At 51.2% G+C, this 13,909-nt stretch overlaps 1 protein-coding gene across 4 annotated transcripts in view; it reads left to right on the top strand.

Annotated features, from left to right (window-relative positions):
• Positions 1-13,909, top strand: part of RAVER2 (ribonucleoprotein, PTB binding 2) — a 1,138,299-nt gene that overhangs the window by 467,633 nt on the left and 656,757 nt on the right. The gene's annotated exons all lie outside the window — the stretch shown is intronic.

The raw sequence follows: 13,909 nt of genomic DNA, 5'->3' as shown, positions 1-13,909 counted from the left end.
GTAGCTGGCTATATAAGCCACGCCCCGGCTGGAAATCGTGTTTTGCGTTATTCTGCACATTGCATCGTAACGCTCACTGTGTCCCCCGGGGCCTATCCCTCACGCTGTAGTTCCAGTTTACCTGATCTCCGGCCCTGAAATCTTTGCTCCAGAAACAACACCGCTGATGTACAAGGAGAGAACCGAACAGCGTTATTCCCAGCACTTACCTGAAAGCAGTGGACATCGAACTTCATTCAGCATGGTCACTCGCGTACCGCTCCAGGAAACCACTGCAGCCTGCAACATAGGAAAAGAGAAGAAACAAGACAGCAGGTTAGCAATCTCCAGAATTGCCTCAAGCCCAACGCCAGAGCTTCGCCCACCTTACCTGTCATCTTCATGGGTCTCAGCTCAGCGCCCCCAATCTTCATCCGGCTGCAAGCATAGACTACACGCGGCCCATGTCGGGAACAACGCCTGAGGCAACACCTGCGGAGACAAAAGAACATCACATTAGTCGGACACATTCCGAACAGTTGGAAAGGACATCGAAAAGAATAAATACGGAAAAGGAGGAAAGAGACAGGCGAGAGCCCGAAAGACAATTGAGAAAGAATACAAGAGACTCTTACAATTTACAGGGAAAAGACACTCTTCATTCACCTGAAAGCAGCAAAAACAAGAGTCAGAGCCGCAGGCTGTCTGGGCTCAACATGCAGGCCCGCAGACCAGTGAAGTAACTAGGTCCATTAGGATACCTGCATCCACAACGGCGCCCCTGCGTTGAGAAGCAGGACGGAGAGCTCACCGCTCACAAATACAAGGTGAGAGATCACCCTGAGGAAAGGACTAGTGACCAGAGGGAGGTGGGCCACTCCAATCACAAACGTTTCTCTAATCACTTGCTCTCTTCACCTATTATAGGAGCAGACTTCCCCAAGTTGCATCATAGACCTGTGACCACAGAAGTAGCATTCGCAATCCAGCATCGTCCGGCGCCCCGCGGAGACCAGGTGAGCATAACAGGGGCTCCACAAGTGATGGGTTCAGATTGAAAGGGTCGAAGAGACAGTGATTGTGAGTGGTTACCAAGAAAGGACACAAACCAGTACAGGACCGAGCCTCAAATAACAGCACTTGTCAGCCTACGAATCAAGGTGGAGTGGTCAACTGTGTCAAAGGCAGTCGAAAGATCTAATCGAAGCAGCACCCCCACTCCACCCTGGTCAGAAAAAAGTGCAAGATCGTGGGGCGTGGCCTGGAGCACAAGCAATGTGGTTGCTCCTTGGAGAGCCCGCTGCTCTGCTAACTCAGGCGGGGATCCGGTGTTCCAAATTCGAGCCTGGGTGCCTTTAAAGATGTATGAGACTCTGGAGCGGCCACTGACACAAAAGTGAGGATCCGAGCCCCCGGGAAGCCGGAGAACGAGCTCAATGAGCCCTGCAGGTTCTCAGTCGCCTTTTTCCAAGATGGCGGGCGGAGCTGCTACAGCCTGCAACAACGCTGGAGGAGGTCCTGGTGGTTGGGGTCCCCGGCCCTGAGGAGCTCTGCTGCGACGTCCCTTCTCCTGCTCTCCCCTCAGGTGGGCCACAGTCCCCGCTGCCGTCTGCAGTGGGCCACAGTCCCTGGTGTGACTTGCGGTGTCGCCCCAGCCCGCTCCTCCGAGTGTTCGTATTCGGAGCGTGGCAGTAGCGGAGCTGGGTACCCTGGGGCTATCCCTCGCGCTGTGGCCTGGGGCAGAGATCCAGAGCTACGAGTGAAGTGGAGGAGTGAGACTGCGTTAGGAGGTGTGGGGCCTCTCCTCTCATCCCCCACCCCTGGAGGGGGCAAGCGGATCCAGCATCTCCGTGGGGCTGAGGCAGTCCTGCTCTTGACCTGGAGGCCCCGCTGGCCCTACACGGTGCTGAACGTCAGCCTGGCCCCACTACCGACTCAATTGCCAGCACAATTGCCCTCAGTCCCCCACACTGGAGAAAGGGGACCAGCTTTTGTCAACAGTTCAGCCCTAGTCCCATAGCAATGAGGTGAGACCACCAAAAAGAGGCCCATATTACCACTGCGTAATCTCACCATTGGAAGCACTCTGAAATGAGTGGGAAGCCACCCCAAGCGGAGCTGCTGATCAGAGGCTCTACCCCCCCCCCCACCCTCCCACGCTCCTGTGGCTGCTCTACCCCCTTCTCTCACCCTTGATCCTGCTGCGCCTGGCCCACATAACAGCCCTCCCCCACCCCCTACTATGCCCACAGCTCTTGAATCAAGAATGGGGGGGGGGCTCCTCCCTCATCTACCACCTTACCAGGGGAACACAGCTTCCAGAAGCTCCTGTGCCAACAAATAGCGGAGAGTGGGGCCTTCTATTCCCAGCATGGCTGAACATTGTGAAAATTAAACCAGGACAATAGCCTCACCCATCATTTTGCACCTCGGAAGCCATCAAGCCCCTCCTTCCACTAAATTGAAGACATAATGGCTAAGCAATCGAAATCTGGTAAAAACCCGGACATAGCTACAATGTTCCTCTCAGCTGAGAGGGGAAAGAAACATGACCCCCGACACCACCTCCCACCCTCCTCCCCCCCAAAGCTTACTCCACAGAAGTCCCCAGAGCGTAGGGGATTCCTAGCCACCAAAGACATCCAAGTCTTCATGGCTGGTATCAAGGCGGAATTTAGGCCATGTATTACCGAGCATACCACGAAGTTGGAACACGCCGACCAAGGGGTAACAGAAGCAGAACAAAGACTTGGCTAGGTTGAAGATCGGTCCCAAGACCATGCAGCCGCACTAGGAGAAATTCAACGCTCGATCAGGACCCTGCAAGACAAGTTTGAAATCCTCGAATATAAACAGCAGGACCCCGAAAACAGGGCCTGATGTGATAACCTTCGGTTTCGGGGGATCCCAGCTTCGTCCCGGACAAAGACCTGACAGAATATGTGGGTGATTTTTCCAATCTCTACTCCCACATCTAGACAAACGTCAGCTCCTTCTGGATTGCACCCATAGGTTGCGCCCGTTCCGGGGGTGGAATCAGACTAACCCACCCCCCCTGACGTAATAACTAGGGTGCACTTGTTTACCACAAAGAAGGCCATTTCAGCAATAAGCCGCTCTCGGGATGAACTATCTTTCCAGGGCTCTCCCCTCCAGATCTGCCAGGACCTTTCCCTCCTTACACTACAAAAGAGAAAATCCCTTCGACCTCTGACTCTCTTACTTCAAGACCATCAGATCGAATATAGATGGCTATTCCGGACAGCACAGCAGTTTTCAAATAAAGGCACCCTTCGAAAAATCAGCCACCTTGAAGACGCCGAAAAGATCATGCACCCAGACACACCTGGCGGGGCGGCACAACCAGCCTCGGAAGGTGCAAGGGGCGAAGACCCTAACTCCTCACCGAAACATACCCGGGCTTCTTGGTTGAGTGTGTATAGAAGTGAAAGGAAAAGATGAGTTGCAATGGGTACTAGATTCTGTGACACTACAGACCTGGTCGCATGGTCCTGTATCCGCTTCCTGGTGATGACCCCAGATGACGAGACTTGACTCTTCCCCTCGCCTAGGATTACATGCCTCTTCGACGGAACGCTGCCAATCCTGAAAGTTGACACAAAGACCAAAACCTTGTAGCGGGCCATCCCACGGCCTATTCCCGTTAGCAGAGCAGCGGGCTCTCCAGTCCGTGGAATGAAACACAGTTTCTGGTCCTTGCCCCAGACATGTTAGCTGAGGGTATGAACTTGGCCCGGTTGGCCAGGGCTGGTGCTGAACCCCAAATGACGGCCCCCTCCACCATTTAAAGTTCCGACCTCCCGTTGGAGGTCTGGGTTAAAACTCCAAAGACAGGGTTGCATACGGCTATTGTTACTCCGACATGATGGCTGACTCACGCGCACCCCAATCCCCCCGCACCCCAACCTTCCCCCTGCCCCGCCCCCCCCCCCCCTCGGATTCCACGCCCAGGAACATTGGACCCTGAGATTTATCTCCCTCTTCGTTAGAGTGTTGGACGATCCCGCCAAGCGAATTGCAGAAGCTCCAAGATGAAGATGCGGCTGTGGCCTTACTTCAAGAAACACATCTACTCCCAGCAGACTTTGGGCGTCTACATTCTAGACTCTTCCCACTTAAATTTTTTGCCTCGTGTTGGCACCAAGAAAGGGGGGACAGCGATCCTCTTCGCAAAGGGGTTGAACCCCCAGATCTTGGACCCAAAACTATGCCTGAGGGCCGATATGTGGCGATCAAATGCTTGCTCCTGGGTCAACTATACACTTTTATATCACTGCACGCCCCCAGTTGTGGACACACCGCCTTCTACGAATCACTGGGTGATACCCTCTCCCCCTTCTCTGAAGGTCAGACTGTAATTGGAGGGGACTTCAATGGGGTTCCAGACTCTGCAAAGGACAGATCACATCCTCCCTCTCCTGGGGATTTCACTCTCGCGCTTGGTCTCCTACGCTTATTTAGGACCCTAGAGGTGGTGGACTTGTGGCGGGTGCTCCACCCCTCGGAGAAAGACTTTTACTTTTATTCATATGTTCATAGAACCTTTTCAAGGATCAACCTCCTCCTGATGTCCCCCCAGGTACTAGCTTACGTCAACAATGTGGCCATATGGTCTAGGATTTCATCTGACCACGCCCTGATAACGCTGGAGATCCGGCCACATGCATCAACTACTAACACTCGATGCAGATGGACCCTATATGACCGAATGCTCAATGAGATGCCGCTAAGGGACTCAATTGTGAGTACTTTAAGGAACTTCTTTAGAGAAAATCTAAGTGAAGATACCTCCCCAGCAAACACCTGGGAATCTATGAAGGCGGGGGGAACTGATTGCGGAGGGAGTAGCATTTCACAGGAATAGACAAGCCCGTCTGATCCTCGAGGAGGAACTCCAAGAAGCAGCAAGAACGAGCCATCCGCAATGCGCGGAAGAAGCTAGAGGCCCACTCCGCTGAACATACGGCACAACTAGTGGCTAAAACCAAGCAATTTTATCACGCGAAGAACAAAGCGAATAAGCTGTGTGTAGCTAAACTAGCTAAAGCAAGGAGGCGCAACACGATTGTTGGGCTGCGGGAAATAATGACCGCACCACCACGTGACCGGAGTGAACAGAAGGACTATCTGTAGACAGCGGCACTCCCCCGGTTGAAGGACTCATTCCGGGATAGCCTAGATGCCCCGATCTCAGGTGAGTAGGTTGAAGAGTCCATAAAGTCTCTTAAATCCTGAGCTCCTGGCCCTGATGCATACTCTACCAGATTTTACAAGATCTTTAGGCCCCAACTGATTACCCCCTTGGTCACGCTTTTCAACTCCTTTAAGGAAACTGGCAGTGTAACCCCGTCTATTCAAGAATCAGTCACCATCCTTTTACCTAAACTAGAGAGGGACCTGAGGGACCGCGCTTCCTACAGACAGATAGCCCTACTAAACATAGATGTCAATATCTACTCTAAAATTCCTGCTAATCGCCTGTCACACATTTTGCCAGACATCATCCATTCTGACCAGACAGGCTTAATTAAAAGTAGATCTGCAGGTGGCAATATTCGTAGAGTCCTGGACCTAGTAGATCTCGACTCCCCGGACACGCGGAGATTGGTATTGATGTCCCTAGACACTACTAAAGCATTCGACAGACTTGATTGGGCCTTCATGCGCCGCACCCTGGAGGCCTTAGGGTTTGGCCCGGCATTTTAGGCTATGGTTTTAGCCAATTATAAATTCCCGAAAACCCTCTTTAGGATTAAAGGATCCCTCTCTGGCCCAATCCCTCTGACTTGCGGGACCAGGCTGGGATGCCTGCTGTCCTTCCTTCTATTTGCATTAATCATGGAACCCTTTGCCCTGAAAATTAGACTGAATAACAGCATTAAAGGCCTCCAGACCGGTCCCTCCCAACATAAAATCGCCCTATATGCAGACGACGTCTTGCTGACCATCTCAGAACCTCGCTCCTCGTTAGTGCATGCCCTTTGCGAAATAGATAATTATGGGAGGCACTCGGGCTTCTCCATAAACTTCGATAAATCCGTGGCACTGGGGATAGGACTATCCCCGGACGAACTAGAGTCCCTTGTCCCATTGTGCCCTATTCAATGGAAAGTTAAGGCAATCCCCTCTCTAAAGAGCTGAAGGATGACCTGAAGTGATGGGCGTCTCAAATCTCAATAATGGGGTGTATTACTGCCTGCAAAATGAACCTCCTCCCCAGATTTCTGTATGCTTCCTCATCCCTACCGGTTGCAATCCCATTGCCCGCCCTCTACAGACTACAGAGGAAAATGCTTTGGTTTATCTGGAGTAGCAAAGAGGCTAGGATCCCCCAAAAAACGATGCTAGGTAACCCAAGGCTGGGCGGACTGGGAGTCCCGGACTTGCAGGGCTATCAGGTGGCAGCACAGCTAGCGCACACCCAAGCGTGGCACGTAACTACTGGTCACCCTAGATCGGTGGAGCTGGAACAATCCCGCTTATCTCTCCCCCTGCGTTTCCTTCCACACATCCCACCCCAACTGCGGCGGCGATGGGATGGGATGGATTGCTATTAGCTACCAAACACACGGTAGGCGTTTGGGACTGGGCCCTGAGGCGCAAAGGGATCCCGAGGGGTCTTGGCCCCTCCTCCCTGGTCTTCCATAACCTGGCGTTCTCACCAGGGATGAATCCCCAGAATTTCAAAAACTGAATTGCAGGGGCCTTGAAACTCTAGATCAGCTTTTTGAGGGAGGCCTGCCCTGCATGTTTGAATAATGTAAGGAGACTTTCCAGCTTCAGGAAAGGGACAGATTCTCTTACATTCAACTTAGCCACTGGTGCTCTCACCCTCAAACTCTTCAGGCGGTGACATGCACTACAAACTCCCTCGCTTGAATTGACCCTCTGAGAAATCCCAACCCCGGGAAAGATCTCCACCTTATATAAACGCTTTCTGGGAGATTTCCTCGCCACGAAGACTCGATGTATGGCACAATGGGAGGAGGATCTGAAGCACCCTATAGAGGACCAATCTTGTGTGGACATTTTGGACTCGGACACATTCATCGTCCTCTTGCATCACTAACAAAGAATGTGCTTACAAAATCCTGTTGTGCTGGTATTACCCTCCCCTCAGACTTCATCATATGAACCGGGCACTCGACCCTGCCTGTTGGAGACTTCGTGGCCAACATGGCTCCTTCTTCCACATGTGGTGGGCATGCCCAAAGGCACAACAGTTCTGGAAACAATGCCAAGCCACCATCAAAGTGATCACCCAGGCAGTTCTCCCTTTAGAGCCTGTTCTGTTGGGGGACCCGGTCCCAGGGATCTATCCAAGATCGGGGAAAAAGAGCCAAACTACTGACCCAGTGCCTCCTGGTGGGGAGAATAGTGGTCGCCGCTCCTGGAGATCGGCAGAAGGTCCCTTCAGGCCCCATTGGTGGGGGAAGGTATGGGACATACTGATTGCAGAGAAAATAACAGCGGCCAGAGTGGGGCGTCTGCACCACTTTCAGAACATTTGGGCCCCAATATTAGCCTTGAACTACAAGCCTCAGGGGGTCGTGAGAGCCCTGGGTGATGGGGCGTCCCCCCGGGAGAGGGTAAAGCAAAAAGGGAGAGGAAGACACAAGCTACTGAAAACGTTGGCCCAGCCTAGCGGCCGAGGATGGGAGGGCGAGAGGGGAATGGTTGGGGATGGCGGACAATGCATTTTTGTGTAAGATGTACTGTGACCACCCTGCTTCTTTAAAATAAACATATTTAAAAAAAAAAAGTGCAAGATTGTCTATGACTGAGACAAGCATTGACTCAGTTCTTCGCTCTGGTCTGAATCCAGATTGAGAAGGGTCAAAGAAAGGTCCAAAAAGGAGAAGAGTAAAGGAGAGACCAGTGATTCCAGAAGCTTCATTAGAAAAGGTAAAAGAGAGATGGGGTGATAGTTAGCAGGCAGAGTAGGGGGTCCAAAGAAGTTTTTTTTTTTCTTCTTTTTTTAGAACTGGTATCGCCAAGGCTTGATTAAGAGTGGAGGAGATAAAAGCAGAGAAGAAAGACTGATTAACTGCACCAGTCACAGCAGGAGCAATGCCCACAATAATAGCTTTCATACTGCAAAGGGGAGTATGACCTCACCTTCTGAGTGGCTTTCATGATATCCAGTGCAGTGAGGAGAGTTGAGGGAAGACTGACCAAGAGGACAGCTCAACTCCATTAGAAAAAAGGTCACGATAAGTAGGAGAAGGCACCATAGAAAAGACAATCTTCTGGTGAATGGCCAGAATTTGATCACAAAAGTAGGTGGATAATGAGTTGCATAAGGCTTGGGGTGTCGGCAACCTCTTCACTTGTGTAGAAGACAGTGATTTAACAATCTGAAAAAGCTCTTTTGGCTGATTAAGAGCACCCTCCACTTGTAGAGTGAAATGGGAGTGTTCTGCCTCAAAGATAGCTTTAATAGATCGTCAATGAAGTCCGAAATATGATTTACATGTTGGGACAATACCTGTCCCTCCATTTCCGCTCTGCATGTCTACAAAGGAGTCTGAGTTCTACTAACCGAGGAGTAAACCACGAGTCAGGCGGGAGAGATGGCCTCAAGGGAGCTAGATTATTAGTCGTGGCTGTGAAGATCTGAGCGAGGCCTTCAAGACCCGCATTGACAGATGACATACAGACATTGGCAACCTGAGTAGAAATATCATCAGAATTTGTCCATCCATTTACTCGGAGGCGGGCCCTGACGAGGCCTGATTACACAAGCCAGTGTTATATTAATAGTGAAGGGTACAATAAAATAATCTGTCTATACGGGGCAGAGAAGACAGCCATTTTAGCAGCTGAGAATATAAGGTCAATTGTATTGCCATGATTGCGAGTAGGCTGATGAACCATCTGGGGGACGCCAAGATTCCCCCTTGCTGCTATAAAACTAGGAGTGGCATGACTCCAAAGATCATTTGGGTGCAAATTTAAATCCCCAATGATAAAAATGTTGGCAAACTTTCGTTTTAAATTTGCAGTGAGTTCACTAAAGGCCAGGAAAAAGAAGAGTCAGGTGTAGTGGGGGGTGGGGAGGGTCGATAAACTGTAAGTACATGAAAGGGCTGAGTGGCCAAGAGGGATAAACACATCCACATAGCCTCCATTTTAAGAGAATGATCAAAGGGCACTGTCACGCAATTAAAGGAAGATTGAAAATAACTGCTAAACCACCACCAGGCCTCAGTAAACCTCTGTGCTGCCAAAGAATTTTATAATTAACTGTTAGCATCTGAAAAATATCTGGACCAGATATCTCATTCGCCAAGTTTCAGTTAATGTTAAAATTCATTTATACCGTGCACTATCGCCACCAGAGTTGTCCCATGGTGCTCTGGCGGATCTGAAAAAAGATGGGAGGGTAGGTTAGTAGGGCATATCGGGAAGAGGTTCGAGCGAGAGTTGTGATGCGCTGTTGACCGCTTCAGTTCAATATGCACTGTTCGCTGAGCCTGGGTTGCGATTTACAGCTTGGTAGATTCCTATGTGCTGTTGTGCGGGACTGTGTGGTTTGTTTTGTTGTTGTAGTGAAGTGCATGCGGACTGATGTGCAGAGAATGGGTTGCGTTTGTTTAATGTTTAAGAGGTATATGTTGAACTTGAGGTTTTAGGGTTGGGTTAGTCGGGCTATTCATACCTCGTTGGTTTGGACTTCTGTGCTCAGCGTCTCTGCCCGTGCTGTGTGATGGGCGTTTGTAGCGGTTCATTAGCCGAGTTCTGTGCATGGTGGTGGCTTTCTTCTTTGTCTACCGGTCTATGGTTATGAGGTGGTGAAGGCCTCACCCATCCCTGGGTGGATGTGGGTATGGTTGAAGGGTTTGCTCTTAGTTTGCCAAGGGTGTGCCTACCTTTGCATCCCCCAGCCCCTTGGTGTGGGGACCCCACACCCCGAGGAAGGCGCTTTAGGACCAGCAGGCGTGCCAGTTAATTGAGTAATGCTCCTTCTGCAGTTCTAGTCGGTGTCCGTGAGGTAATGTCTAGGGTGGGGATATTGTTTGGTTACTGGTTTTATCAGTCGGTAGATCGTGATTTTCTTTTGTAGGAATTCTGCTCCTTGGATATGGATTACTCTGTGTGTTATGCACATTGTTTTGAAAGTGGGTTGTTTGTTTCATCGGTAGCCAACGTAGCATTTTTAACGCTGGGATGGTGTGTTCGCTTCGCGGTAGTCTGCGGAGAAGTCTGGCCGCTGCATTTTGGATACCTCACTGTTTCTTTAGCAAGCGTTCCGGCATTCTGAGGTATAGGCTATTGGCATAGTCTATTCTGGACATGATGAGGGAGATGATGGTGAGCGTTTAATGGATGAAGGAGAGGAATGGTATGATCCTTTTTACCTGGTGCAGGAGGAAGAAGCATTTCGAAGGGATTGTCCTCCCGCGCATGCCACATCTTTGACATATAATGTCCACAGCTGTGCACTTGGGAAACTTTTTCAGCATAGGGCGTCCTGCGTTGATGGCGTTGGGTCCATGTCCCTCAAGGGCCTCCGTTGAGGACGATGTCACAGGATGTTATAAATAGGACGCACGGCGCCCGCAGCCTCAGATCCGTTTTTTCCGTGAACGTGTTCACTTCGTGAGACTCGGCGCACCTTGTGTTTTTTTTTCTTCATTGAAGAGGTCTTTCTCATCGACCCCCTCCGACTCCGCGGTCCGGCTTCAAGACCTGCCGGGACTGCAAGTCTAAGATGTCGCTCACCGACCCCCACCGCATTTGTTTGTGTTGACTGGGTGAGTCGCACGACACCGACGTCTGCTCAAAATGCCAGTCGCTGACGGCCAAAACCTTGCAGGAGCAGAAGGGGAAGCTGCAGGTAGGTAGGGGCTCTAAGCCTGTTAAGTCCCGGACTTCCAAGTCCAAGGGGGTTTCTACCGACGACTCAAGGGGCGACTCGTCAGAAGGATTCCTGGGGATCTCGGTCCCGGAGTGGTTCCCGCCACTCATCTTCCTCATCCCGGCACTCGCGGAATCGCCATCACCGATGGCCTTCCCCGTCCTCCTCCCCCATCCTCCTCGGAGGATGGTGCCTCGAGGAAGGTTATGTGCCCTATGAAGTCCACGACTCGGGAGGAATGGGTGGCATTTAAGAAATCCATGATGGCGATTTTTCAATCGCAGGACACAGGTCCGGTCGCGCCTTCTTTTGAAGCCGGCCTGGATCGGTCTCGTTTCGTGGCTCGCACGCCTTTGGGCTTGGGTTTGCGACGTGACATTCATCGGGAGCCATTGTTACGCTCACCTGGATTCCACAAGGGCGCCGAACGAAACGAGACTGCAACTGTCTCCACCAGCGTGACGCGTAGTGAAGTGACGAGCAACTTCACCTGCCCTCTGAGTTTTGTCTGTCTGACACGAAGGAGGATTTTCCTAGAATAGGACAATGGTAAGTTAGCTAATTAATAGGAGAAGATCTAACTACTGCTTCTGCTTCTGTACCCTCCTTATGTTCTCCTTACTGCGTCTCACCTGATTGTTAAGAAGGATGAGCTCTCCATCCTGCATCTGCATGCAGGGGTGCGTTGAAACTTGGGTACTCGGTTAGCTTCACTGATCCCGTGGCTGAGTTCCTGACAATAAGGACTCAGAGGTAAGTCTTATGTCTTGCTTTTAAATTCTAATTGTCTTTAGTTCACTTTTTCACTATTGTCTTCATAGTGTGTTTTTTCCCTTTTGCAGAATTGCCGCAGACAGGTGTCTCTTTCGCGATGTAAATGCCAAGGTAAGTTTCAGTATTACGAAGAAAGAATGATGTCTTAAAATGTGGTATTGTTCGTTCACTCTTTTCACCTGTTGCTCTCTTTTCTTGTCTGCTTTCTGAAACGAGGATCGTGTGAGGGTGATTAGCAAGACTGCAAGACCGCAAACGAATATAGCTTCGGGTTATTATCTTGCGGCGCCGGATTAAATGTCTTCTAGCGAGAAGTAACTTACTGATTCTTTTTGTCTTTCACAGATGCGGCTGTTCCGGGTGGTGATTACTCATGGCTCGCTGGATCGCCTGGATGAACGGAGCATCGGTGAGTAATTTACTGACCTAAGCTAATTATTCTTGAAATGTTTCCTTGAATAGCGCGGTCGCTAGTGTTTGCGGGGGTGAATCCAGGTAAGGTTCTTGCTATAACCTGTTCTCTGCTCTTCTTTGCAGATGCAGATTACCACTTGGTAATTTGACTTGCCTGAAAAAGGCCATATGAGCCTGGCGTCAACTGAGTCCAGGAAGCCCTTAGGTAATCTTTTGTGGCCTTATAGGTCCCCATGGGTGCCAGGATTTTGGGTTGACTGGTCTGCTTCAGATGTCTGGGGCAGGCATCGTAACACCCATCGAGGTCCCATACGGACAAGGAATCAAAGGGTCGCAAGAGACGTGTCTCTAAGTTTCTTTTCCTCGTCCCCAGCGAGACCGCAGCAACCTATTGAAGGCTTGGGCCGGCGTCAACTCGTTCGGCGCCGTGTCCGTCCGATTTGGACATTGACGCCTTGCCGTCGTATCAGCCCACGGTGCCATCGGCACCTGTGTCGACGCCGAAGCCTTCGGCGATCCCAGCGTCAAGGTTGTCAATGCTCTCGACGTCTAAGCCTTTGGCGCTATCGGCGTCTTTGGGGATTCTTTCTCCAAATTTGCCGTTGGAGTATCCAGACATTGTGGATCCTCCAAGAAAGGCTACATCGAAGTTGGTGAGGTCGGTTTTGGCCTCCAGGCCCTCTTCTGTCTAAGAAATACCGCCCTTCCGTTGGCGACCGCAGCTTTTTGTCTACTCACCCCACTCCTGAGAGTTTGGTGGTTCAGGCGGCTACGGCCACCTCAAGGCAGGCGGCGTACCCTACCATCCCGCCGGATAGAGACGACAAGCGCTTCGACGGTTGGGCCCGGAAGGTATTTTCTGCTGGGAGCAGGGCCTTGAAGTCGGCCAACTCCACATGTGCTGTGGCAAGGTTTTCACACACTCTGTGGAATTGTTTCCTTGGCGGCTGAGCATATTCCCGAGGGGGGAAGAAAGAGATGGTTTCCTTGCTCTCGTGCAAAATGGCAAGGATGTTATGTGTGAATCCCTTCCGTCGGGTTTGGATACGGCCGACAGTGTTAGCCGATCCATGGCTGCGAGCACCGTCATACGCAGTTTTGCGTGGTTGCGGAAGTCAGGGTTTGCTCCTGATGTGCAGGCCCGTCTTCTCAACATGTCCTTTTATGGCGCACATTTATTTGGCAGCAAGGCCTGCGAGAGCCTTGAGAGGTTGCAGACCCCAAAAGCTGCAGCCAAGTCTTTGAGCGCCGCGGTGCGTCAACCTCTGCCTTTTCGTCCTAGGGGACAGCAGTGGAGGGGAGGTTCCTTTTGGTACTACTCTTCCTTTGGTATTACGAGAGGGGCTGCCAGTCAAAGGGGCAAGCGGAAAGGTACCCATGGTGGACGAGGAAATTGTGGTGCCAGAGCCGCTCAGGCAGCTGCCTCTTTGCCTTCAGGCACTGCCGCAGCAGCTTCCAAACAGTCATGAGGCCATGGCTCATGGTTCGCCGGTTGCGGGCAGACTGTCTCAGCATCTCGAAGAATGGCGGGCCATTACTTCAGATGAGTGGGTGTTGGATACCATAGCCCACGGATACAGTCTTCCCTTCCTTCAGCGGCCTCACGCCAATCCACCGGGGAAACTCTCTTTGAAGCTTCTGGGTCCGCACCTTGTGCAGGAAATGTTGTCCCTGCTAGAGAAAGGCGCTATAGAACTGGTGCCTGTAGCAGAGAGGAACAAGGGATGGTATTCCCCTTCTTTTTTTATCCCAAAGAAAGACAGGGGTTTGAGACCCATCATGGACTTGCGTTGGTTGAACAAACTCCTCAGGATGGACAAGTTCAAGATGGTCACTCTTTCTCGAGTCCTCCAGGCCCTT

The sequence above is a fragment of the Ambystoma mexicanum genome, chromosome 1q, assembly GCF_040938575.1.
Source record: "Ambystoma mexicanum isolate Mex_15411 chromosome 1q, UKY_AmexF1_1, whole genome shotgun sequence".
Lineage (NCBI taxonomy): Eukaryota > Metazoa > Chordata > Amphibia > Caudata > Ambystomatidae > Ambystoma > Ambystoma mexicanum.
The sequence above is the reverse complement of the archived record's forward strand: the minus strand, read 5'-3'. Positions and strand labels throughout refer to the sequence as shown.